The following is a 25262-nucleotide window of genomic DNA, read 5'->3' on the forward strand; positions in this document are numbered from 1 at the left end:
TTCATGATGTCACAATACGAAGTTTGTGAGTTTTCGCGAATCGCTGTGGGCGTGGCTAAGCGCTGTTGTTGAGGGCGGGGCATCAAAATTTGTGTTTCGCAATGAAAAATGATATGCTTAATAACTCTCCGGTAAATGCTCCAAAAAATCCCAAACTTGACATGTATCTTTATAGTCAAGGCCTGAAGCTATCTCTATGACAACATTCAGTTATATATGCAGCGCCACCTAGCCCTTGAGGCATGAAAAAAAAATACCCCACTTACGGTATTTTTACAAAAATTGTAAACTCATTCTCAGTGTGATCACGAAGTAATTTATTAATATTCTTTTACTTTCCACCACTCAAAATGTTCACTGGCATCAGACCTAACCAAACATACATATTTTTGTCATTTAGTTTTATGTATTTTTGATAGCCTCTATGGACATTAAAAGCAATATCGTGAATGAAGGCTATGCTTAATAACTCCCAGGTACATGCTCCAAAAAATCCCATACTTGAAATGTATATTTATAGTCAAGGCCTGAAGGTATCTCTATGATGATGAAAATTCAATTATAAATACAGCGCCACCTAGTCCTTGAGGCATAAAAAAAAATGCCTCACTTACGGTATTTTTGCAAAAATTGTAAACTCATTGTAAATATGATAACTAAGTCATTTATGAATATTCTTTTACTTTCCACCACTCAATGTGTTCACTGGCATCAGACCGATCCAAACATATGTACTTTTTTTATTTAGTTTCATTTTCTTTGATCGCCTCTATGGACAATAAAAGCAACATTGTGCAATGAGTACGAGCGATGATGTGTGTATACATACTTTTACGAAAAATACCAATCAGGGCAACTCATTGCCTAAAAATAAAAAAAGACGCTGATTTTTGCAGATCTTAACAATCACCAAAACCCATTGAACTTGACACTCATCACACCTGGCAAAAAAAAAAAAAATCCACGTTTATCATGCCATTTTCAAAGAAATTCTGCTTCCAATGTGCCAGTAACCCAATGTGCAAGTACCCCAACGTGCAAGTACCCCAACGTGGCCCGGGCTGCGAGGGCCCTTTATAGCTGCTCGCAGCTCTAGTTAGGGCCCGAGCAGCGACCGCTGCGAGGTCCCTATTGTTTTTGTAAAAATTATTATTATTATTATTATTATTATTATTATTAGGGCCCGAGCAGCGACCGCTGCGAGGTCCCTATTGTTTTTGTAAAAATTATTATTATTATTATTATTATTATTATTATTATTATTATTATTAGGGCCCGAGCAGCGACTGCTGCGAGGTCCCTATTGTTTTTGTAAAAATTATTATTATTATTATTATTATTATTATTATTATTATTAGGGCCCGAGCAGCGACCGCTGCGAGGTCCCTATTGTTTTTGTAAAAATTATTATTATTATTATTATTATTATTATTATTATTATTATTATTATTATTATTATTCTTCTTTATTCTCCGCAAACAATCGCGATTTTGGGTACCTAAATATTCACGAAAACTCACCAAACTTTGCACACTCCTCAGGTCCGGCGAAAAATTTGATATTATGAAGTCGTTATAACAACGCGACTCTATAGCGCCCCCTAGCGTAGAAAAATAAAAACCAAGCCCGACACGTTTGAGCTAGAGCAACGAAAATTGGCAGGCACGTGTAGCACCCCGAGACGCACAAAAAAGTCTATTGGGACCATGTAGCTAAAATGTACAGGAAGTGAGCTATGAATTTTTTAATGTCCAATTTTGGCCTATTTTGGCACATTCACTGTGGTCATGCTTTTTCCCCCTTTGCAAACATTTTTCATCCAATTGACTTCAAACTTGGCATTTATCATCTCAAGACCTAAGAGAACAGCTGGGCAAAACATCTTGCCTTTTCGAAATACTATACGACGGGGGCGGAGCATCAAATATTGCCTTTAAAATTTCATTTGTCCAGAAAGAGCAAATGCTTAATAACTCCCATGTTCAAGCTCCAAAAAATCTCAAACTTCTCAGGCAACGTAATAGTCACAGCCTGAAAACATCTATATGACAAAATTCAGTTATACATATAGCGCCACCTAGTGGTTACAATAAATGTCATACTTTACGTTTTTAGCTACTGCGCTGAGCTCGTTGAAGGGATCCAGTTGAAAATTGTTCAGAAAACCCTTAAGATGTTGATCATGCCCCACACCGAATATTGTAACTTTTCGCCAAAGGGCGTGGCCGCTACGGTGACGCAAAATCTGAAGATTTTTCGTGAAAATAAAAGCTGCATTAACTTGACCGAGATGATCCTATCTTCTCAAAATTTCACACATTTGATGAGAGTCCAGCTCTAAAGACATCTACTAACTTACATTTCATCTAACTGATAGCGCCACCTAGTGGCAATTTTTTTTCTTACGAATTTTCTTCTACGTTTTTCTCCAAACACTTTAACTGGACCTACCTCATATTTGCTCAGAGGAGGGTTTCGGCCTTCATGATGTCACAACACGAAGTTTGTGAGTTTTCGCGAATTGCTGTAGGCGTGGCTAAGCGCTGTTCGCCAAGAAAACAACGCCAGTTTTGAGGGTCTAAACATGCACAGAAACTCCTGAAACTTGGCACACACATCTGGCCTGGTAAAATGAGCAATATTTTATTGTTGATTGTGCTATTTTTACAAAAATGACTCAATAGCGCCCCCTTGAAATTTTTAACGAAGCAGCCCCGGTTGTACGTTTAAGCAAGAACGCCGAATATTTTTAAGTGTATGAGGGAGCCCAAGACCTACAAAAAAGTCTCTTGTACCCATATGCTAAAATGAACAGGAAGTGAGCTACGAATTTTTGAATGTCCCATTTTTGACGATTTTTGTACATTCACAGGGGGCAGACTTTTGCCCACTTCTCCTACACGTTTCATCCGACTGAGTTAAGACTTGGCCTGGACCATGTCAAGACCTGAGCCAACGACAGGGGGAAAAATTTTGACTTTTCGAAATACTATATGATGAGGGCGGGGCATCAAAATTTGTGTTTCACAATGAAAAAGGATATGCTTGATAACTCCCCGGTACATGCTCCAAAAAATCCCAAACTTGACATGTATGTTTATCGTCAAGGCCTGAAGTTATCTCTATGACAACATTCAGTTATATATGCAGCGCCACCTAGCCCTTGAGGCATGAAAAAAAAATACCCCACATACGGTATTTTGTACAAAAAATGTACACTCATTCTAAGTGTGATAACTAAGTCATTTATGAATATTTTTTTAGTTTCCACCACTCAAAATGTTCACTGGCATCAGACTTATCCAAACATATATATATTTTTATTTATTTTTGATAGCCTCTATGGACATTAAAAGCAATATCGTGAATGAAGGATATGCTTAATAACTCCACGGTACATGCTCCAAAAAAAAATCCCACACTTGACATGTATGCTTATAATCAAGGCCTGAAGGTATCTCTATGACAACATTCAGTTATAAATACAGCGCCACCTAGCCCTTGAGGCTTATATATAAAAAAAAAAAAATACCCCACATACGGTATTTTGTACAAAAAATGTACACTCATTCTAAGTGTGATAACTAAGTCATTTATGAATATTCTTTTAGTTTCCACCACTCAAATTGTTCACTGGCTTCACACCGATCCAAACGTATGTACGTTTCCATTTTGTTTTATTCATTTTTGATTGCCCCTTTGGACAATAAAAGTAACATTGTGCAATGAGTACAACGAGCGATGATGTGTATATACACTTTTACAAAAAAATACCAATCAGGGCAACTCATTGCCTAAAAATAAAAAAGGACGCTGATTTTTGCAGGTCTTAACAATCACCAAAACCCGTTGAGCTTGACACACACACTGGCAAAAAAATATTCTACATGTAAACGTTTATTATGCCATTTTCAAAGAAATTTTGCTTCCAATATGCCAGTACCCCAACGTGCCAGTACCCCAACGTGCAAGTACCCCAACGTGCAAGGACCCCAACGTGGCCCGGGCTGCGAGGGCCCTTTATAGCTGCTCGCAGCTCTAGTTAGGGCCCGAGCAGCGACCGCTGCGAGGTCCCTCTTGTTTTTGTAAGAATTATTATTATTATTCTTCTTCTTCTTCTCCGTAAACGATCGCATTTTTGAGGGCCTAAACATTTACGAAAACTCACCAAACTTTGCAGTCTCTTCGGGCCCGGCGAAAAATTTGATATTATGTAGTTGTCATAACAACGCGACTCTATAGCGCCACCTAGCGTAGAAAAATAAAAACCAATCCCGGTCCGTTTGAGCTAGAGCTACGAAAAATGGCAGGCACGTGTAGCACTACGAGACGCACAAAAAAGTCAGTGGAAGCCATTTCCTAAAATGTACAGGAAGTGAGCTATGAATTTTTTAATGTCCAATTTTGGCCTATTTTGGCACATTCACTGTGGTCATGCTTTTTCCCCCTATGCAAACATTTTTCATCCCATTGACTTTAAACTTGGCATTTATCATCTCAAGACTTAAGAGAAAAACTAGGCAAAAAATCTTGCGTTTTCGAAATACTATATGACGGGGGCGGGGCATCAAATATTGCCTTTAAAATTTCATTTGTCCAGAAAGAGCAAATGCTGAATAACTCCCATGTACAAGCTCCAAAAAATCTCAAACTTCTCAGGCAACGTAATAGTCACGGCCTGAAAACACCTATATGAAAAAATTCAGTTATACATATAGCGCCACCTAGTGGTTACAATAAATGTCATACTTTACGTTTTTAGCTACTGTGCTGAGCTCGTTGAAGGGATCCAGTTGAAAATTGGTCAGAAAAGCCTTAAGATGTTGATGATGCCCCACACCGAATATTGTAACTTTTCGCCAAAGGGCGTGGCCGCTACGGTGACGCAAAGTCTGAAGATTTTTCGTGACAATAAAAGCTGCATGAACTTGACCGAGATGATCCTATCTTCTCAAAATTTCACACATTTGATGAGAGTCCAGCCCTAAAGACATCTACGAACTTATATTTCATCTAACTGATAGCGCCACCTAGTGGCAATTTTTTTTCTTACGAATTTTCTTGTACATTTTTCTCCAAACACGTTAACTGGACCAACCTCATATTTGCTCAGATGGGGGTTTCGGCCTTCATGATGTCACAACACGAAGTTTGTGAGTTTTCGCGAATCGCTGTGGGCGTGGCTAAGCACTGTTCACCAAGAAAACAACGCTAGTTTTGATGGTCTAAACATGCGCAGAAACTCATGAAACTTGGCACACACATCTGGCCTGGCAAAATGAGCAATATTTTATCATGTATTGTCCTATTTTTACAAAAATGACTCAATAGCGCCCCCTAGAAATTTTTAACGAAGCAGCCCCGATTGTACGTTTAAGCAAGATCTACGAAAATTTTTAGGTGTATGAGGGAGTCCATGACCTACAAAAAAGTCTCTTGGACCCATGTGCTAAAATGAACAGGAAGTGAGCTATGAATTTTTGAATGTCCCATTTTTGACGATTTTTGCACATTTTCAGGGGGCATACTTTTGCCCACTTCTCCTACACATTTCATCCGACTGACTTTAGACTTGACCTGGACCATGTCAAGACCTGAGCCAACTACAGGCAGAAAAATCTTGACTTTTGGAAATACTATATGATGAGGGCGGGGCATCAAATTTTGTGTTTCGCACTGAAAAAGGATATGCTTAATAACTCCCCGGTACATGCTCCAAAAAATCCCAAACTTGACATGTATGTTTATAGTCAAAGCCTGAAGGTATCTCTATGACAAAATTCAGTTATATATGCAGCGCCACCTAGCCCTTCAGGCGTGAAAAAAAAATACCCCACATACGGTATTTTGTACAAAAAATGTCAACTCATTCTAAGTGTGATAACTCCCATGTTCAAGCTCCAAAAAATCTCAAACTTCTCAGGCAACGTAATAGTCACGGCCTGAAAGCATCTATATGATAAAATTCAGTTATACATATAGCGCCACCTAGTGGTAACAATAAATGTCATACTTTACGTTTTTAGCTACTGTGCCGAGCTCGTTGAAGGGATCCAGTTGAAAATTGGTCAGAAAAGCCTTAAGATGTTGATCATGCCCCACACCGAATATTGTAACTTTTCGCCAAAGGGCGTGGCCGCTACGGTGACGCAAAGTCCGAAAATTTTTCGTGACAATAAAAGCTGCATGAACTTGACCGAGATGATCCTATCTTCTCAAAATTTCACACATTTGATGAGAGTCCAGCCCTAAAGACATCTACGAACTTATATTTCATCTTACTGATAGCGCCACCTAGTGGCAATTTTTTTTCTTACGAATTTTCTTGTACATTTTTCTCCAAACACGTTAACTGGACCAACCTCATATTTGCTCAGATGAGGGTTTCGGCCTTCATGATGTCACAACACGAAGTTTGTGAGTTTTCGCGAATCGCTGTGGGCGTGGCTAAGCACTGTTCGCCAAGAAAACAACGCTAGTTTTGAGGGTCTAAACATGCGCAGAAACTCATGAAACTTGGCACACACATCTGGCCTGGTAAAATGAACAATATTTTATTGTTGATTGTACTATTTTTACAAAAATGACTCAATAGCGCCCCCTAGAAATTTTTAACGAAGCAGCCCCGATTCTACGTTTAAGCAAGATCTACGAAAATTTTTACGTGTATGACGGAGCCAAAGACCTACAAAAAAGTCTCTTGGACCCATATGCTAAAATGAACAGGAAGTGAGGTACGAATTTTTGAATGTCCCATTTTTGACGATTTTTGCACATTTTCAGGGGGCATACTTTTGCCCACTTCTCCTACATGTTTTATCCGACTGACTTATGACTTGACCTGGACCATGCCAAGACCTGAGCCAACAACAGACGGAAAAATCTTGACTTTTGGAAATACTATATGATGAGCGCGGGGCATCAAAATTTGTGTTTCGCACTGAAAAAGGATATGCTTAATAACTCCCCGATACATGCTCCAAAAAATCCCAAACTTGACATGTATGTTTATCGTCAAGGCCTGAAGGTATCTCTATGACAACATTCAGTTATATATGCAGCGCCACCTCGCCCTTGAGGCAAAACAAAAAAATACCCCACATACGGTATTTTGTACAAAAAATGTAAACTCATTCTAAGTGTGATAACTAAGTCATTTATGAATATTCTTTTACTTTCCACCACTCAAAATGTTCACTGGCATTAGACTTATCCAAACATGTACTTTTTTATTTATTTTTGATAGCCTCTAATGGACATTAAAAGCAATATCGTGAATGAAGGATATGCTTAATAACTCCACGGTACATGCTCCAAAAAAATCCCACACTTGACATGTATGTTTAGAGTCAAGGCTTGAAGGTATCCCTATGACAACATTCCATTATATATACAGCGCCACCTAGCCCTAGAGGCATAAAAAAAAATACACCAACTTAACGGTATTTTTACAAAAAAAAAAAAAATCCACATGTCAAGGTTTATCATGCCATTTTCAAAGAAATTCTGCTTCCAATGTGCCTTACCTAAACTTGCCAGTACCCCAACGTGCCAGTACCCCAACGTGCAAGTACCCCAACGTGCAAGTACCCCAACGTGGCCCGGGCTGCGAGGGCCCTTTATAGCTGCTCGCAGCTCTAGTTATTATTATTCTTCTTCTTCTTTATTCTCCGCAAACAATCGCGATTTTGGGTACCTAAATATTCACGAAAACTCACCAAACTTTGCACACTCCTCAGGTCCGGCGAAAAATTTGATATTATGAAGTCGTTATAACAACGCGACTCTATAGCGCCCCCTAGCGTAGAAAAATACAAACCAAGCCCGACACGTTTGAGCTAGAGCAACGAAAATTGGCAGGCACGTGTAGCACCCCGAGACGCACAAAAATGTCTATTGGGACCATGTAGCTAAAATGTACAGGAAGTGAGCTATGAATTTTTTAATGTCCAATTTTGGCCTATTTTGGCACATTCACTGTGGTCATGCTTTTTCCCCCTTTGCAAACATTTTTCATCCAATTGACTTCAAACTTGGCATTTATCATCTCAAGACCTAAGAGAACAGCTGGGCAAAACATCTTGCCTTTTCGAAATACTATACGACGGGGGCGGAGCATCAAATATTGCCTTTAAAATTTCATTTGTCCAGAAAGAGCAAATGCTTAATAACTCCCATGTTCAAGCTCCAAAAAATCTCAAACTTCTCAGGCAACGTAATAGTCACAGCCTGAAAACATCTATATGACAAAATTCAGTTATACATATAGCGCCACCTAGTGGTTACAATAAATGTCATACTTTACATTTTTAGCTACTGTGCTGAACTTGTTGAAGGGATCCATTTGAAAATTGGTCAGAAAAGCCTTAAGATGTTGATCATGCCCCACACCGAATATTGTAACTTTTCGTCAAAGGGCGTGGCCGCTACGGTGACGCAAAATCTGAAGATTTTTCGTGAAAATAAAAGCTGCATTAACTTGACCGAGATCATCCTATCTTCTCAAAATTTCACACATTTGATGAGAGTCCAGCTCTAAAGACATCTACTAACTTACATTTCATCTAACTGATAGCGCCACCTAGTGGCAATTTTTTTTCTTACGAATTTTCTTCTACGTTTTTCTCCAAACACGTTAACTGGACCTACCTCATATTTGCTCAGAGGAGGGTTTCGGCCTTCATGATGTCACAACACGAAGTTTGTGAGTTTTCGCGAATTGCTGTAGGCGTGGCTAAGCGCTGTTCGCCAAGAAAACAACGCCAGTTTTGAGGGTCTAAACATGCACAGAAACTCCTGAAACTTGGCACACACATCTGGCCTGGTAAAATGAGCAATATTTTATTGTTGATTGTGCTATTTTTACAAAAATGACTCAATAGCGCCCCCTTGAAATTTTTAACGAAGCAGCCCCGGTTGTACGTTTAAGCAAGAACGCCGAATATTTTTAAGTGTATGAGGGAGCCCAAGACCTACAAAAAAGTCTCTTGTACCCATATGCTAAAATGAACAGGAAGTGAGCTACGAATTTTTGAATGTCCCATTTTTGACGATTTTTGCACATTCACAGGGGGCAGACTTTTGCCCACTTCTCCTACACGTTTCATCCGACTGAGTTAAGACTTGGCCTGGACCATGTCAAGACCTGAGCCAACGACAGGGGGAAAAATTTTGACTTTTCGAAATACTATATGATGAGGGCGGGGCATCAAAATTTGTGTTTCACAATGAAAAAGGATATGCTTGATAACTCCCCGGTACATGCTCCAAAAAATCCCAAACTTGACATGTATGTTTATCGTCAAGGCCTGAAGTTATCTCTATGACAACATTCAGTTATATATGCAGCGCCACCTAGCCCTTGAGGCATGAAAAAAAAATACCCCACATACGGTATTTTGTACAAAAAATGTACACTCATTCTAAGTGTGATAACTAAGTCATTTATGAATATTTTTTTAGTTTCCACCACTCAAAATGTTCACTGGCATCAGACTTATCCAAACATATATATATTTGTATTTATTTTTGATAGCCTCTATGGACATTAAAAGCAATATCGTGAATGAAGGATATGCTTAATAACTCCACGGTACATGCTCCAAAAAAAAATCCCACACTTGACATGTATGCTTATAATCAAGGCCTGAAGGTATCTCTATGACAACATTCAGTTATAAATACAGCGCCACCTAGCCCTTGAGGCTTATATAAAAAAAAAAATAAATACCCCACATACGGTATTTTGTACAAAAAATGTACACTCATTCTAAGTGTGAAATCAAGGCCTGAAGGTATCTCTATGACAACATTCAGTTATAAATACAGCGCCACCTAGCCCTTGAGGCTTATATAAAAAAAAAAAAAAATACCCCACATACGGTATTTTGTACAAAAAATGTACACTCATTCTAAGTGTGATAACTAAGTCATTTATGAATATTCTTTTAGTTTCCACCACTCAAATTGTTCACTGGCTTCACACAATTCCAAACGTATGTACGTTTCCATTTTGTTTTATTCATTTTTGATTGCCCCTTTGGACAATAAAAGTAACATTGTGCAATGAGTACAACGAGCGATGATGTGTATATACACTTTTACAAAAAAATACCAATCAGGGCAACTCATTGCCTAAAAATAAAAAAGGACGCTGATTTTTGCAGGTCTTAACAATCACCAAAACCCGTTGAGCTTGACACACACACTGGCAAAAAAATATTCTACATGTAAACGTTTATTATGCCATTTTCAAAGAAATTTTGCTTCCAATATGCCAGTACCCCAACGTGCCAGTACCCCAACGTGCAAGTACCCCAACGTGCAAGGACCCCAACGTGGCCCGGGCTGCGAGGGCCCTTTATAGCTGCTCGCAGCTCTAGTTATTATTATTCTTTATTCTCCGCAAACGATCGCGATTTTGGGTACCTAAACATTCACGAAAACTCACCGAACTTTGCACACTCCTCCGGCCCGGCGAAAAATTTGATATTATTAAGTCGTCATAACAATGCGACTCGATAGCGCCCCCTAGCGTAGAAAAATAAAAACCAAGCCCGGCACGTTTGAGCTAGAGCAACAAAAATTGGCAGGCACGTGTAGCACCCCGAGACGCACAAAAAAGTTTATTGGGACCATGTAGCTAAAATGTACAGGAAGTGAGCTATGAATTTTTTTATGTCCAATTTTGGCCTATTTTGGCACATTCACTGTGGTCATGCTTTTTCCCCCTTTGCAAACATTTTTCATCCAATTGACTTCAAACTTGGCATTTATCATCTCAAGACCTGAGAGAACAACTGGGCAAAACATCTTGCCTTTTTGAAATACTATATGACGGGGGCGGGGCATCAAATATTGCCTTTAAAATTTCATTTGTCCAGAAAGAGCAAATGCTTAATAACTCCCATGTTCAAGCTCCAAAAAATCTCAAACTTCTCAGGCAACGTAATAGTCACGGCCTGAAAACATCTATATGATAAAATTCAGTTATACATATAGCGCCACCTAGTGGTTACAATAAATGTCATACTTTACGTTTTTAGCTACTGTGCTGAGCTTGTTGAAGGGATCCATTTGAAAATTGGTCAGAAAAGCCTTAAGATGTTGATCATGCCCCACACCGAATATTGTAACTTTTCGCCAAAGGGCGTTGCCGCTACGGTGACGCAAAGTCTGAAGATTTTTCATGAAAATAAAAGCTGCATTAACTTGACCGAGATGATCCTATCTTCTCAAAATTTCACACATTTGATGAGAGTCCAGCCCTAAAGACATCTACTGACTTATATTTCATCTAACTGATAGCGCCACCTAGTGGCAATTTTTTTTCTTACAAATTTTCTTCTACGTTTTTCTCCAAACACGTTAACTGGACCTACCTCATATTTGCTCAGATGAGGGTTTCGGCCTTCATGATGTCCCAACACGAAGTTTGTGAGTTTTCGCGAATTGCTGTGGGTGTGGCTAAGCGCTGTTCGCCAAGAAAATAACGCCAGTTTTGAGGGTCTAAACATGCACAGAAACTCATGAAACTTGGCACACACATCTGGCCTGGTAAAATTAGCAATATTTTATTGTTGATTGTGCTATTTTTACAAAAATGACTCAATAGCGCCCCCTAGAAGTTTTTAACGAAGCAGCCCCAGTTGTACGTTTAAGCAAGAACGACGAATATTTTTAGGTGTATGAGGGAGCCCAAGACCTACAAAAAAGTCTCTTGGACCCATATGCTAAAATGAACAGGAAGTGAGCTACGAATTTTTGAATGTCCCATTTTTGACAATTTTTGCACATTCACAGGGGGCAGACTTTTGCCCACTTCTCCTATACGTTTCATCTGACTGAGTTAAGACTTGACCTGGACCATGTCAAGTCCTGAGCCAACGACAGGGGGAAAAATCTTGACCTTTCGAAATACTATATGATGAAGGCGGGGCATCAAAATTTGTGTTTCGCACTGAAAAAGGATATGCTTAATAACTCCCCGGTACATGCTCCAAAAAATCCCAAACTTGACATGTATGTTTATCGTCAAGGCCTGAAGCGATCTCTATGACAACATTCAGTTATATATGCAGCGCCACCTAGCCCTTGAGGCATAAAAAAAAAATACCCCACATACGGTATTTTGTACAAAAAATGTCAACTCATTCTGAGTGTGATAACTAAGTCATTTATGAATATTCTTTTAGTTTCCACCACTCAAAATGTTCACTGGCATCAGACTTATCCAAACATATATATATTTTTATTTATTTTTGATAGCCTCTGTGGACATTAAAAGCAATATCGTGAATGAAGGATATGCTTAATAACTCCACGGTACATGCTCCAAAAAAAATCCCACACTTGACATGTATGCTTATAATCAAGGCCTGAAGGTATCTCGATGACAACATTCAGTTATAAATACAGCGCCACCTAGCCCTTGATGCTTATATATAAAAAAAAAACCACATACGGTATTTTGTACAAAAAAATTTAAACTCATTCTAAGTGTGATGACTAAGTCATTTCTGAATATTCTTTTAGTTTCCACCACTCAAATTGTTCACTGGCTTCACACCGATCCAAACGTAAGTACGTTTCCATTTTGTTTTATTCATTTTTGATTGCCCCTTTGGACAATAAAAGTAACATTGTGCAATGAGTACAACGAGCGATGATGTATATATACACTTTTACAAAAAATATCAATCAGGGCAACTCATTGCCTAAAAATAAAAAAGGACGCTGATTTTTGCAGGTCTTAACAATCACCAAAACCCGTTGAGCTTGACACACACTGGCAAAAAAAATATTCTACATGTAAACGTTTATTATGCCATTTTCAAAGAAATTTTGCTTCCAATATGCCAGTACCCCAACGTGCCAGTACCCCAACGTGCCAGTACCCTAACGTGCAAGTACCCCAACGTGCAAGGACTCCAACGTGGCCCGGGCTGCGAGGGCCCTTTATAGCTGCTCGCAGCTCTAGTTAGGGCCCGAGCAGCTACCGCTGCGAGGTCCCTATTGTTTTTCGATCGGATTATTATTATTATTATTATTATTATTATTCTTTTTCTCCGTAAACGATCACGATTTTGGGTACCTAAACATTTACGAAAACTCACCAAACTTTGCACACTCCTCAGGCCCGGCGAAAAATTTGATATTATGAAGTCGTCATAACAACGCGACTCTATAGCGCCCCCTAGCATAGAAAAATAAAAACCAAGCCCGGCATGTTTGAGCTAGAGCAACGAAAATTGGCAGGCACGTGTAGCACCCCGAGACGCACAAAAAAGTCTATTGGGACCATGTAGCTAAAATGTACAGGAAGTGAGCTATGAATTTTTTAATGTCCAATTTTGGCCTATTTTGGCACATTCACTGTGGTCATGCTTTTTCCCCCTTTGCAAACATTTTTCATCCAATTGACTTCAAACTTGGCATTTATCATCTCAAGACCTGAGAGAACAACTGGGCAAAACATCTTGCCTTTTCGAAATACTATATGACGGGGGCGGGGCATCAAATATTGCCTTTAAAATTTCATTTGTCCAGAAAGAGCAAATGCTTAATAACTCCCATGTTCAAGCTCCAAAAAATCTCAAACTTATCAGGCAACTTTATAGTCACGGCCTGAAAACATCTATATGATAAAATTCAGTTATCCATGTAGCGCCACCTAGTGGTAACAATAATTGTCAGACTTTACGTTTTTAGCTACTGTGCTGAGCTCGTTGAAGGGATCCAGTTGAAAATTGGTCAGAAAAGCCTTAAGATGTTGATCATGCCCCACACCGAATATTGTAACTTTTCGCCAAAGGGCGTGGCCGCTACGGTGACGCAAAGTCTGAAGATTTTTCGTGAAAATAAAACCTGCATTAACTTGACCGAGATGATCCTATCTTCTCAAAATTTCACACATTTGATGAGAGTCCAGCCCTAAAGACATCTACTGACTTATATTTCATCTAACTGATAGCGCCACCTAGTGGCAATTTTTTTTCTTACGAATTTTCTTCTACGTTTTTCTCCAAACACGTTAACTGGACCTACCTCATATTTGCTCAGATGAGGGTTTCGGCCTTCATGATGTCACAACACGAAGTTTGTGAGTTTTCGCGAATTGCTGTGGGTGTGGCTAAGCGCTGTTCGCCAAGAAAACAACGCCAGTTTTGAGGGTCTAAACATGCACAGAAACTCATGAAACTTGGCACACACATCTGGCCTGGTAAAATGAGCAATATTTTATTGTTGATTGTGCTATTTTTACAAAAATGACTCAATAGCGCCCCCTAGAAGTTTTTAACGAAGCAGCCCCGGTTGTACGTTTAAGCAAGAACGACGAATATTTTTAGGTGTATGAGGGAGCCCAAGACCTACAAAAAAGTCTCTTGGACCCATATGCTAAAATGAACAGGAAGTGAGCTACGAATTTTTGAATGTCCCATTTTTGACAATTTTTGCACATTCACAGGGGGCAGACTTTTGCCCACTTCTCCTACACGTTTCATCTGACTGAGTTAAGACTTGACCTGGACCATGTCAAGACCTGAGCCAACGACAGGGGGAAAAATCTTGACTTTTCGAAATACTATATGATGAAGGCGGGGCATCAAAATTTGTGTTTCGCACTGAAAAAGGATATGCTTAATAACTCCCCGGTACATGCTCCAAAAAATCCCAAACTTGACATGTATGTTTATCGTCAAGGCCTGAAGCTATCTCTATGACAACATTCAGTTATATATGCAGCGCCACCTAGCCCTTGAGGCATAAAAAAAAAATACCCCACATACGGTATTTTGTACAAAAAATGTAAACTCATTATAAGTGTGATAACTAAGTCATTTATGAATATTCTTTTAGTTTCCACCACTCAAAATGTTCACTGGCATCAGACTTATCCAAACATATATATATTTTTATTTATTTTTGATAGCCTCTGTGGACATTAAAAGCAATATCGTGAATGAAGGATATGCATAATAACTCCACGGTACATGCTCCAAAAAAAATCCCACACTTGACATGTATGCTTATAATCAAGGCCTGAAGGTATCTCTATGACAACATTCAGTTATAAATACAGCGCCACCTAGCCCTTGAGGCATAATATATAAAAAAAAAAAAAACACATACGGTATTTTGTACAAAAAATGTAAACTCATTCTAAGTGTGATAACTAAGTCATTTATGAATATTCTTTTAGTTTCCACCACTCAAATTGTTAACTGGCTTCACACCGATCCAAACGTATGTACGTTTCCATTTTGTTTTATTCATTTTTGATTGCCCCTTTGGACAATAAAAGTAACATTGTGCAATGAGTACAACGAGCGATGATGTATATATACACTTTTACAAAAAATACCAATCAGGGCAACTCGTTGCCTAAAAATAAATAAGGACGCTGATTTTTGCAGGTCTTAACAATCACCAAAACCCGTTGAGCTTGACACACACTGGCAAAAAAAATATTCTACATGTAAACGTTTATTATGCCATTTTCAAAGAAATTTTGCTTCCAATATGCCAGTACCCCAACGTGCCAGTACCCTAACGTGCAAGTACCCCAACGTGCAAGGACCCCAACGTGCAAGGACCCCAACGTGGCCCGGGCTGCGAGGGCCCTTTATAGCTGCTCGCAGCTCTAGTTAGGGCCCGAGCAGCGACCGCTGCGAGGTCCCTATTGTTTTTCAAGGAATTCTTATTATTCTTCTTCTTTTTATTTGTTATTATTCTTTTCCGCAAACAATCACATTTTTGAGACACTAAACGTGAACGAAAACTCACCAAACTTTACACACACGTCAGGCCTGGCGAAAAATTTGATATTTTAAAGTCGCCATAGGTGATAACAGAAAAATGGCTCCATAGCGCCACCTACATAGGTTAAACAGATCCCTGGCCCGCTACGATTGTCCGACGGCTATGAAAATTGTGTGGCACCTGTAGCACATCCAGATGAACAAAAACCTCTTTGATGTGTGTACCCTAAAATAGACAGGAAGTGAGATATGAGTATTTAAATGTCCAATTTTGGCCAATTTTTGCACATTTACAGGGGTCATACTTTTGCCTGCTTCTCCTACACGGTTAATCCAATTGACTTCAAACTTGGGATGTACCATCTCAAGACCTGGGACAACACCATGGTAAAAAATCTAAAGTTTTCGACATACTATATGACGGCAGTGGGGCATCAAATTTAGAGTTTCAAAACTCTTACTAAACGTAGTATTGCCCGTTGTATGTTTAACCTAGAGCTACGAAAATTGGTACACATATGTAACAGACTATGACCTACAAAAAAGTCTGTTGGTGCCATATGCTAAACCCAACTGGAAGTCCGCCAGAGGCGGGGCATCAAATTTGGAGTTTCAAAATTCTTACTTAATGAAGCATTCCCGGCTGTACGTTTCACCTAGAGTTACCAAAATTTAAAGACATATGTAACAGCCCTCAAGGTACAAAAAACTCTTTTTGAACCATATGCTAAACCTAACAGAAAGTCCACCATTTTGATTTACTTTGGAACGTGTTCCCATTTTTTTGGCCATTTCATAGGGGTCCTATTTTAACGAACTCCTCTTACAGAGTTTATCCGATCATCTTCAAACTTGGTGTGATTCATCTTAAGATGTTGAAGATGAAAAGTTATTGAAAGCTTTTTATTTCGCTGCACGCTGTTGTCGTGGCATGCACTTGTTTGCAAAGGAAAAAAATTCTTCTTAATGAAGAATTCTCAGTTGTACGAAGCAGCTAGAGCTACGAAAATTTGTAGACATATGTAACAGCCCACGATGTACAAAAAAAGTCTCTTGCTGCTTTGTGCTAAACCCAACAGGAAGTCCCGCAAGGGCCGGGCATCACTTTTTGAGCTAAAAAACTCCTCTTTAACGAAGCATTCCCGGTTGTACCTTTCACCTAGCGCTATGATAATTTGGAGGCATACATAAGAGCCCACGATGTACAAAAAAGTCTTTTAGAACCATATGCTAAGCCAAACAGGAAGTCCGGCATTTTGATTTACTTTGCTATTTGTAGCCATTTTTTGGGGGCCTTTTATAGGCCTCATATTTTCTACAAAACTTATCAGATTGTCTTCATTCTTTGGCATGTTTCATCTGAAGTATTGCCGGTTATACGTTTAATCTAGAGCTACGAAAATTGGTACACATATGTAACAGACTATGATCTACAAAAAAGCCTGTTGGTGCCATATGCTAAACCTAACAGGAAGTCCGCCAGAGGCAGGGCATCAAATTTTGCATTTCCAAATTTTTACTTAATGAAGCATTTCCGGCTGTACGTTTCACCTAGAGTGACCAAAATTTGAAGACATATGTAACAGCCCTCGAGGTACAAAAAACTCTTTTTGAACCATATGCTAAACCTAACAGGAAGTCTGCCATTTTGATTTACTTTGGAACATGTTGCCATTTTTTTGGCCATTTCATAGGGGTCTTATTTTAACGAACTCCTCCTACAGAGTTTATCCGATCATCTTCAAACTTGGTGTGATTCATCTTAAGATGTTGACGATGAAAAGTTATTGAAAGCTTTTTATTTCGTCGCACGCTGTTGTCGTGGCATGCACTGTTGGCAAAGGAAAAAAAAATCCTTCTTAATGCAGCGTTCCCAGTTGGACGAAGCAGCTCGAGCTACAAAAATTTGTAGACATATGTACACATTTGTCCACATATATATATTTACATATGCATGTAAAAAAATTATGTCAGGCTAAACTAAATGGTTGATTAGGCCCCACACATTCTCACCTTACCATACCCGGCCCTCTTTGCAAAAGGTTTGAACACTCCTGGCCTAAACCTAGGTGTATACTCAAACTATGCACGCACATAAAGCCTGGAACAAAATGTGTAATTTAGAGGGTTCTTGTTTTGTTTTTTGTATTCCTTATATTTCATGTCATTATACTTGACACACTATTTTTACTACTCACTGAATCAGTTATAAGAACATTTAATTGATACAATCCAATCACATCCTAGAGAATTGAAAACACATTCAATCATGAGGTTGTTAAGACACATTTACTTCTGTAGCACTTAACCACAAACAAGTTGCGACATCCCCTGATCTAACCCTCCAACCGGGCAAGGAAAAACTTTCAGGGGTCATATTTTAACGAACCCCTCCTACAAAATTTATCCGACTGTCTTCAAACTTGGTGTGTTTCATCTTAAGATGTTTAAGATGCAAAGTAATCGAAAGTTTTTTATTTTGTAACACGCTGTTGCCATAGCAATGCATTGTTTGTCAAGTGCTGCTTTTTTTTTTTATACACATGAAAACTCATGGAACTTTGCAAACACATCAGACTTGTCATGAACATGAATTTTCAGAGATTTATTGTGCAATTTGAAATAAATAGCGCCCTCTAGACCTTTTTATGAAGCATTTCCGATATTATGATTATGCTAGACCTACAAAAAAGTATTATGTAGCCATTTGCCAAACCAAAGAGGAAGTCCGCTATTTTGATTTTATTTTGGGAATTATACATAATTTTTGGCCTTCTTCATTAAACTTTGCACAGACAAGGCATGGAAAAAACTAACATTTTAAATGGTCCTTGTTCCATGTAACAGTACCCCAACGTGCCAGTACCCTGACGTGCAAGTAACCCAACGTTGTGCTCAATAGCGCCCTCTATGCATTTTTATGGAGCATTTCCAATTGTATGATTCAAGCGATACACAACTAAAGATGACTTGACCTAGATTTGTGAAAACTGGGAGGCATACCTATTAGCTTAAGACCTACAAAAAGTATTCTGTAGCCGTATGCTAAACCTAAAAGGAAGTCCGCCATTTTGAATTTATTTTGGGAATTGCGCACCATATTTTGCGTTTTGATTAAACTTTGCACACACAAGGCTTGTCAAAAACATTTTAGATGGTCCTTGTCCTATTTGACAGTACCCCAACGTGCCAGTACCCCGACGTGCAAGTACCCCAACGTGGCACGCCTTTGCTGTAGCGATGCATTGTTTGCAAAGAATTTTTTTTTTTTATATGATTCAGCTAGATGTGTGAATATTGGGAGGCATACCTATCAGCCGAATACCTCGACAAAGCATTCCATAGCAATGTGAACAAACACAAAAAGCATGGCAAAACATTTACAATTTAGACGGTTTCTTATGAAACAGTACCCTAACGTGCCAGTACCCCAACGTGCAAATACCCCAACGTGGCACGGGTTGCGAGGGCCCTTTATAGCTGCTCGCAGCTCTAGTTAGGGCCCGAGCAGCGGCGGCGGCGGTGTCGCTGCGAGGCCCTATTGTTTTTGTAGGAATTCTTCTTATTATTATTCTTATTATTATTATTAGGGCCCGAGCAGCGACCGCTGCGAGGTCCCTATTGTTTTTCAAGGAATTCTTATTATTCTTCTTCTTTTTATTTGTTATTATTCTTTTCCGCAAACAATCACATTTTTGAGACACTAAACGTGAACGAAAACTCACCAAACTTTACACACACGTCAGGCCTGGCGAAAAATTTGATATTTTAAAGTCGCCATAGGTGATAACAGAAAAATGGCTCCATAGCGCCACCTACATAGGTTAAACAGATCCCTGGCCCGCTACGATTGTCCGACGGCTATGAAAATTGTGTGGCACCTGTAGCACATCCAGATGAACAAAAACCTCTTTGATGTGTGTACCCTAAAATAGACAGGAAGTGAGATATGAGTATTTAAATGTCCAATTTTGGCCAATTTTTGCACATTTACAGGGGTCATACTTTTGCCTGCTTCTCCTACACGGTTAATCCAATTGACTTCAAACTTGGGATGTACCATCTCAAGACCTGGGACAACACCATGGTAAAAAATCTAAAGTTTTCGACATACTATATGACGGCGGTGGGGCATCAAATTTAGAGTTTCAAAACTCTTACTAAACGTAGTATTGCCGGTTGTATGTTTAACCTAGAGCTACGAAAATTGGTACACATATGTAACAGACTATGACCTACAAAAAAGTCTGTTGGTGCCATATGCTAAACCCAACAGGAAGTCCGCCAGAGGCGGGGCATCAAATTTGGAGTTTCAAAATTCTTACTTAATGAAGCATTCCCGGCTGTACGTTTCACCTAGAGTTACCAAAATTTAAAGACATATGTAACAGCCCTCAAGGTACAAAAAACTCTTTTTGAACCATATGCTAAACCTAACAGGAAGTCCACCATTTTGATTTATTTTGGAACGTGTTGCCATTTTTTTGGCCATTTCATTGGGGTCTTATTTTAACGAACTCCTCCTACAGTGTTTATCCGATCATCTTCAAATTTGGTGTGATTCATCTTAAGATGTTGAAGATGAAAAGTTATTGAAAGGTTTGTATTTCGTCGCACGCTGTTGTCATGGCATGCACTGTTTGCAAAGGAAAAAAAATATCCTTAAAGAAGCATTCCCATTTGTACGAAGCAGCTAGAGCTACGAAAATTTGTAGACATATGTAACAGCCCAAGATGTACAAAAAAGTCTCTTGGTGCCCTGTGCTAAACCCAACAGGAAGTCCCCCAGGGGCCGGGCATCACATTTTGAGATAAAAAACTCCTCTTTAACAAAGCATTCTCGGTTGTACGTTTCACCTAGCGCTATGATAATTTGCAGGCATACATAAGAGCCCACGATGTACAAAAAAGTCTCTTGGAACCATGTGCTAAACCAAACAGGAAGTCTGCCATTTTGATTTATGATGGGATTTGTTGCCATTTTTTGTGGCCTTTTTCAGGGGTCATATTTTAACGAACCCCTCCTACAAAATTTATCCGACTGTCTTCAAACTTGGTATGTTTCATCTTAAGATGTTTAAGATGCAAAGTAATCGAAAGTTTTTTATTTTGTAACACGCTGTTGCCATAGCAATGCATTGTTTGTCAAGTGCTGCTTTTTTTTTTTTATACACATGAAAACTCATGAAACTTTGCAAACACATCAGACTTGTCATGAACATGAATTTTCAGAGATTTATTGTGCAATTTGCAATAAATAGCGCCCTCTAGACATTTTTATGAAGCATTTCCGATTGTATGATTATGCTAGATTTTTAAAAATTAGGACAGAACCCTATCAGCCTAAGACCTACAAAAAAGTATTATGTAGCCATTTGCCAAACCAAAGAGGAAGTCCGCTATTTTGATTTTATTTTGGGAATTATACATCATTTTTGGCCTTTTTCATTAAACTTTGCACAGACAAGGCATGGAAAAAACTAACATTTTAAATGGTCCTTGTTCCATGTAACAGTACCCCAACGTGCCAGTACCCTGACGTGCAAGTAACCCAACGTTGTGCTCAATAGCGCCCTGTCTGCATTTTTATGGAGCATTTCCAATTGTATGATTCAAGCGATACACAACTAAAGATGACTTGACCTAGATTTGTGAAAACTGGGAGGCATACCTATTAGCTTAAGACCTACAAAAAGTATTCTGTAGCCGTATGCTAAACCTAAAAGGAAGTCCGCCATTTTGAATTTATTTTGGGAATTGCACACCATATTTTGCGTTTTGATTAAACTTTGCACACACAAGGCTTGTCAAAAACATTTTAGATGGTCCTTGTCCTATTTGACAGTACCCCAACGTGCCAGTACCCCGACGTGCAAGTACCCCAACATGGCCCGGGTTGCGAGGGCCCTTTATAGCTGCTCGCAGCTCTAGTTATTATTCTTCTTCTTCTTCTTCTTCTTTATTCTCCGCAAACGATCGCGATTTTGGGTACCTAAACATTCACGAAAACTCACCGAACTTTGCACACTCCTCAGGCCCGGCGAAAAATTTGATATTATTAAGTCGTCATAACAATGCGACTCGATAGCGCCCCCTAGCGTAGAAAAATAAAAACCAAGCCCGGCACGTTTGAGCTAGAGCAACAAAAATTGGCAGGCACGTGTAGCACCCTGAGACGCACAAAAAAGTCTATTGGGACCATGTAGCTAAAATGTACAGGAAGTGAGCTATGAATTTTTTAATGTCCAATTTTGGCCTATTTTGGCACATTCACTGTGGTCATGCTTTTTCCCCCTTTGCAAACATTTTTCATCCAATTGACTTCAAACTTGGCATTTATCATCTCAAGACCTGAGAGAACAACTGGGCAAAACATCTTGCCTTTTTGAAATACTATATGACGGGGGCAGGGCATCAAATATTGCCTTTAAAATTTCATTTGTCCAGAAAGAGCAAATGCTTAATAACTCCCATGTTCAAGCTCCAAAAAATCTCAAACTTCTCCGGCAATGTAATAGTCACGGCCTGAAAACATCTATATGATAAAATTCAGTTATACATATAGCGCCACCTAGTGGTAACAATAAATGTCATACTTTACGTTTTTAGCTACTGCGCTGAGCTCGTTGAAGGGATCCAGTTGAAAATTGGTCAGAAAAGCCTTAAGATGTTGATCATGCCCCACACCGAATATTGTAACCTTTCGCCAAAGGGCGTGGCCGCTACGGTGCCGCAAAGTCTAAAGATTTTTCGTGACAATAAAAGCTGCATGAACTTGACCGAGATGATCCTATCTTCTCAAAATTTCACACATTTGATGAGAGTCCAGCCCTAAAGACATCTATGAACTTATATTTCATCTTACTGATAGCGCCAACTAGTGGCAATTTTTTTTCTTACGAATTTTCTTCTACATTTTTTCTCCAAACACGTGAACTGGACCTACCTCATATTTGCTCAGATGAGGGATTCGGCTTTCATGATGTCACAACACGAAGTTTGTGAGTTTTCGCGAATCGCTGTGGGCGTGGCTAAGCACTGTTCGCCAAGAAAACAACGCCAGTTTTGAGGGTCTAAACATGCGCAGAAACTCATGAAACTTGGCACACATATCTGGCCTGGCAAAATGAGCAATATTTTATCATGTATTGTCCTATTTTTACAAAAATGACTCAATAGCGCCCCCTAGAAATTTTTAACGAAGTAGCCCCGATTGTACGTTTAAGCAAGATCTACGAAAATTTTTAGGTGTATGAGGGAGCCAAAGACCTACAAAAAAGTCTCTTGGACCCATATGCTAAAATGAACAGGAAGTGAGCTACGAATTTTTGAATGTCCCATTTTTGACGATTTTTGCACATTCACAGGGGGCAGACTTTTGCCCACTTCTCCTACACGTTTCATCTGACTGAGTTAAGACTTGACCTGGACCATGTCAAGACCTGAGCCAACGACAGGGGGAAAAATCTTGACTTTTCGAAATACTATATGATGAAGGCGGGGCATCAAATTTTGTGTTTCGCACTGAAAAAGGATATGCTTCATAGCTCCCCGGTACATGCTCCAAAAAATCCCAAACTTGACATGTATGTTTATCGTCAAGGCCTGAAGCTATCTCAATGACAACATTCAGTTATATGTGCAGCGTCACCTAGCCCTTGAGGCATAAAAAAAAAATACCCCACATACGGTATTTTGTACAAAAAATGTAAACTCATTCTAAGTGTGATAACTAAGTCATTTATGAATATTCTTTTAGTTTCCACCACTCAAAATGTTCACTGGCATCAGACTTATCCAAACATATATATATTTTTATTTATTTTTGATAGCCTCTGTGGACATTAAAAGCAATATCGTGAATGAAGGATATGCTTAATAACTCCACGGTACATGCTCCAAAAAAAATCCCACACTTTACATGTATGCTTATAATCAAGGTCTGAAGGTATCTCGATGACAACATTCAGTTATAAATACAGCGCCACCTAGCCCTTGAGGCTTATAAAAAAAAAAAAAAACACATACGGTATTTTGTACAAAAAATGTAAACTCATTCTAAGTGTTATAACTAAGTCATTTATGAATATTCTTTTAGTTTCCACCACTCAAATTGTTCACTGGCGTCACACCGATCCAAACGTATGTACGTTTCCATTTTGTTTTATTCATTTTTGATTGCCCCTTTGGACAATAAAAGTAACATTGTGCAATGAGTACAACGAGCGATGATGTATATATACACTTTTACAAAAAATACCAATCAGGGAAACTCATTGCCTAAAAATAAATAAGGACGCTGATTTTTGCAGGTCTTAACAATCACCAAAACCCGTTGAGCTTGACAGACACTGGCAAAAAAAATATTCTACATGTAAACGTTTATTATGCCATTTTCAAAGAAATTTTGCTTCCAATATGCCTGTACCCCAACGTGCCAGTACCCTAACGTGCAAGTACCCCAACGTGCAAGGACCCCAACGTGGCCCGGGCTGCGAGGGTCCTTTATAGCTGCTCGCAGCTCTAGTTCTTCTTCTTCTTTATTCTCCGCAAACAATCGCGATTTTGGGTACCTAAATATTCACGAAAACTCACCAAACTTTGCACACTCCTCAGGTCCGGCGAAAAATTTGATATTATGAAGTCGTTATAACAACGCGACTCTATAGCGCCCCCTAGCGTAGAAAAATAAAAACCAAGCCCGACACGTTTGAGCTAGAGCAACGAAAATTGGCAGGCACGTGTAGCACCCCGAGACGCACAAAAAAGTCTATTGGGACCATGTAGCTAAAATGTACAGGAAGTGAGCTATGAATTTTTTAATGTCCAATTTTGGCCTATTTTGGCACATTCACTGTGGTCATGCTTTTTCCCCCTTTGCAAACATTTTTCATCCAATTGACTTCAAACTTGGCATTTATCATCTCAAGACCTAAGAGAACAGCTGGGCAAAACATCTTGCCTTTTCGAAATACTATACGACGGGGGCGGAGCATCAAATATTGCCTTTAAAATTTCATTTGTCCAGAAAGAGCAAATGCTTAATAACTCCCATGTTCAAGCTCCAAAAAATCTCAAGCTTCTCAGGCAACGTAATAGTCACAGCCTGAAAACATCTATATGACAAAATTCAGTTATACATATAGCGCCACCTAGTGGTTACAATAAATGTCATACTTTACGTTTTTAGCTACTGTGCTGAGCTTGTTGAAGGGATCCATTTGAAAATTGGTCAGAAAAGCCTTAAGATGTTGATCATGCCCCACACCGAATATTGTAACTTTTCGTCAAAGGGCGTGGCCGCTACGGTGACGCAAAATCTGAAGATTTTTCGTGAAAATAAAAGCTGCATTAACTTGACCGAGATGATCCTATCTTCTCAAAATTTCACACATTTGATGAGAGTCCAGCTCTAAAGACATCTACTAACTTACATTTCATCTAACTGATAGCGCCACCTAGTGGCAATTTTTTTTCTTACGAATTTTCTTCTACGTTTTT

This window comes from Festucalex cinctus, chromosome 6 (assembly GCF_051991245.1).
Source record: "Festucalex cinctus isolate MCC-2025b chromosome 6, RoL_Fcin_1.0, whole genome shotgun sequence".
Taxonomy (NCBI): domain Eukaryota; kingdom Metazoa; phylum Chordata; class Actinopteri; order Syngnathiformes; family Syngnathidae; genus Festucalex; species Festucalex cinctus.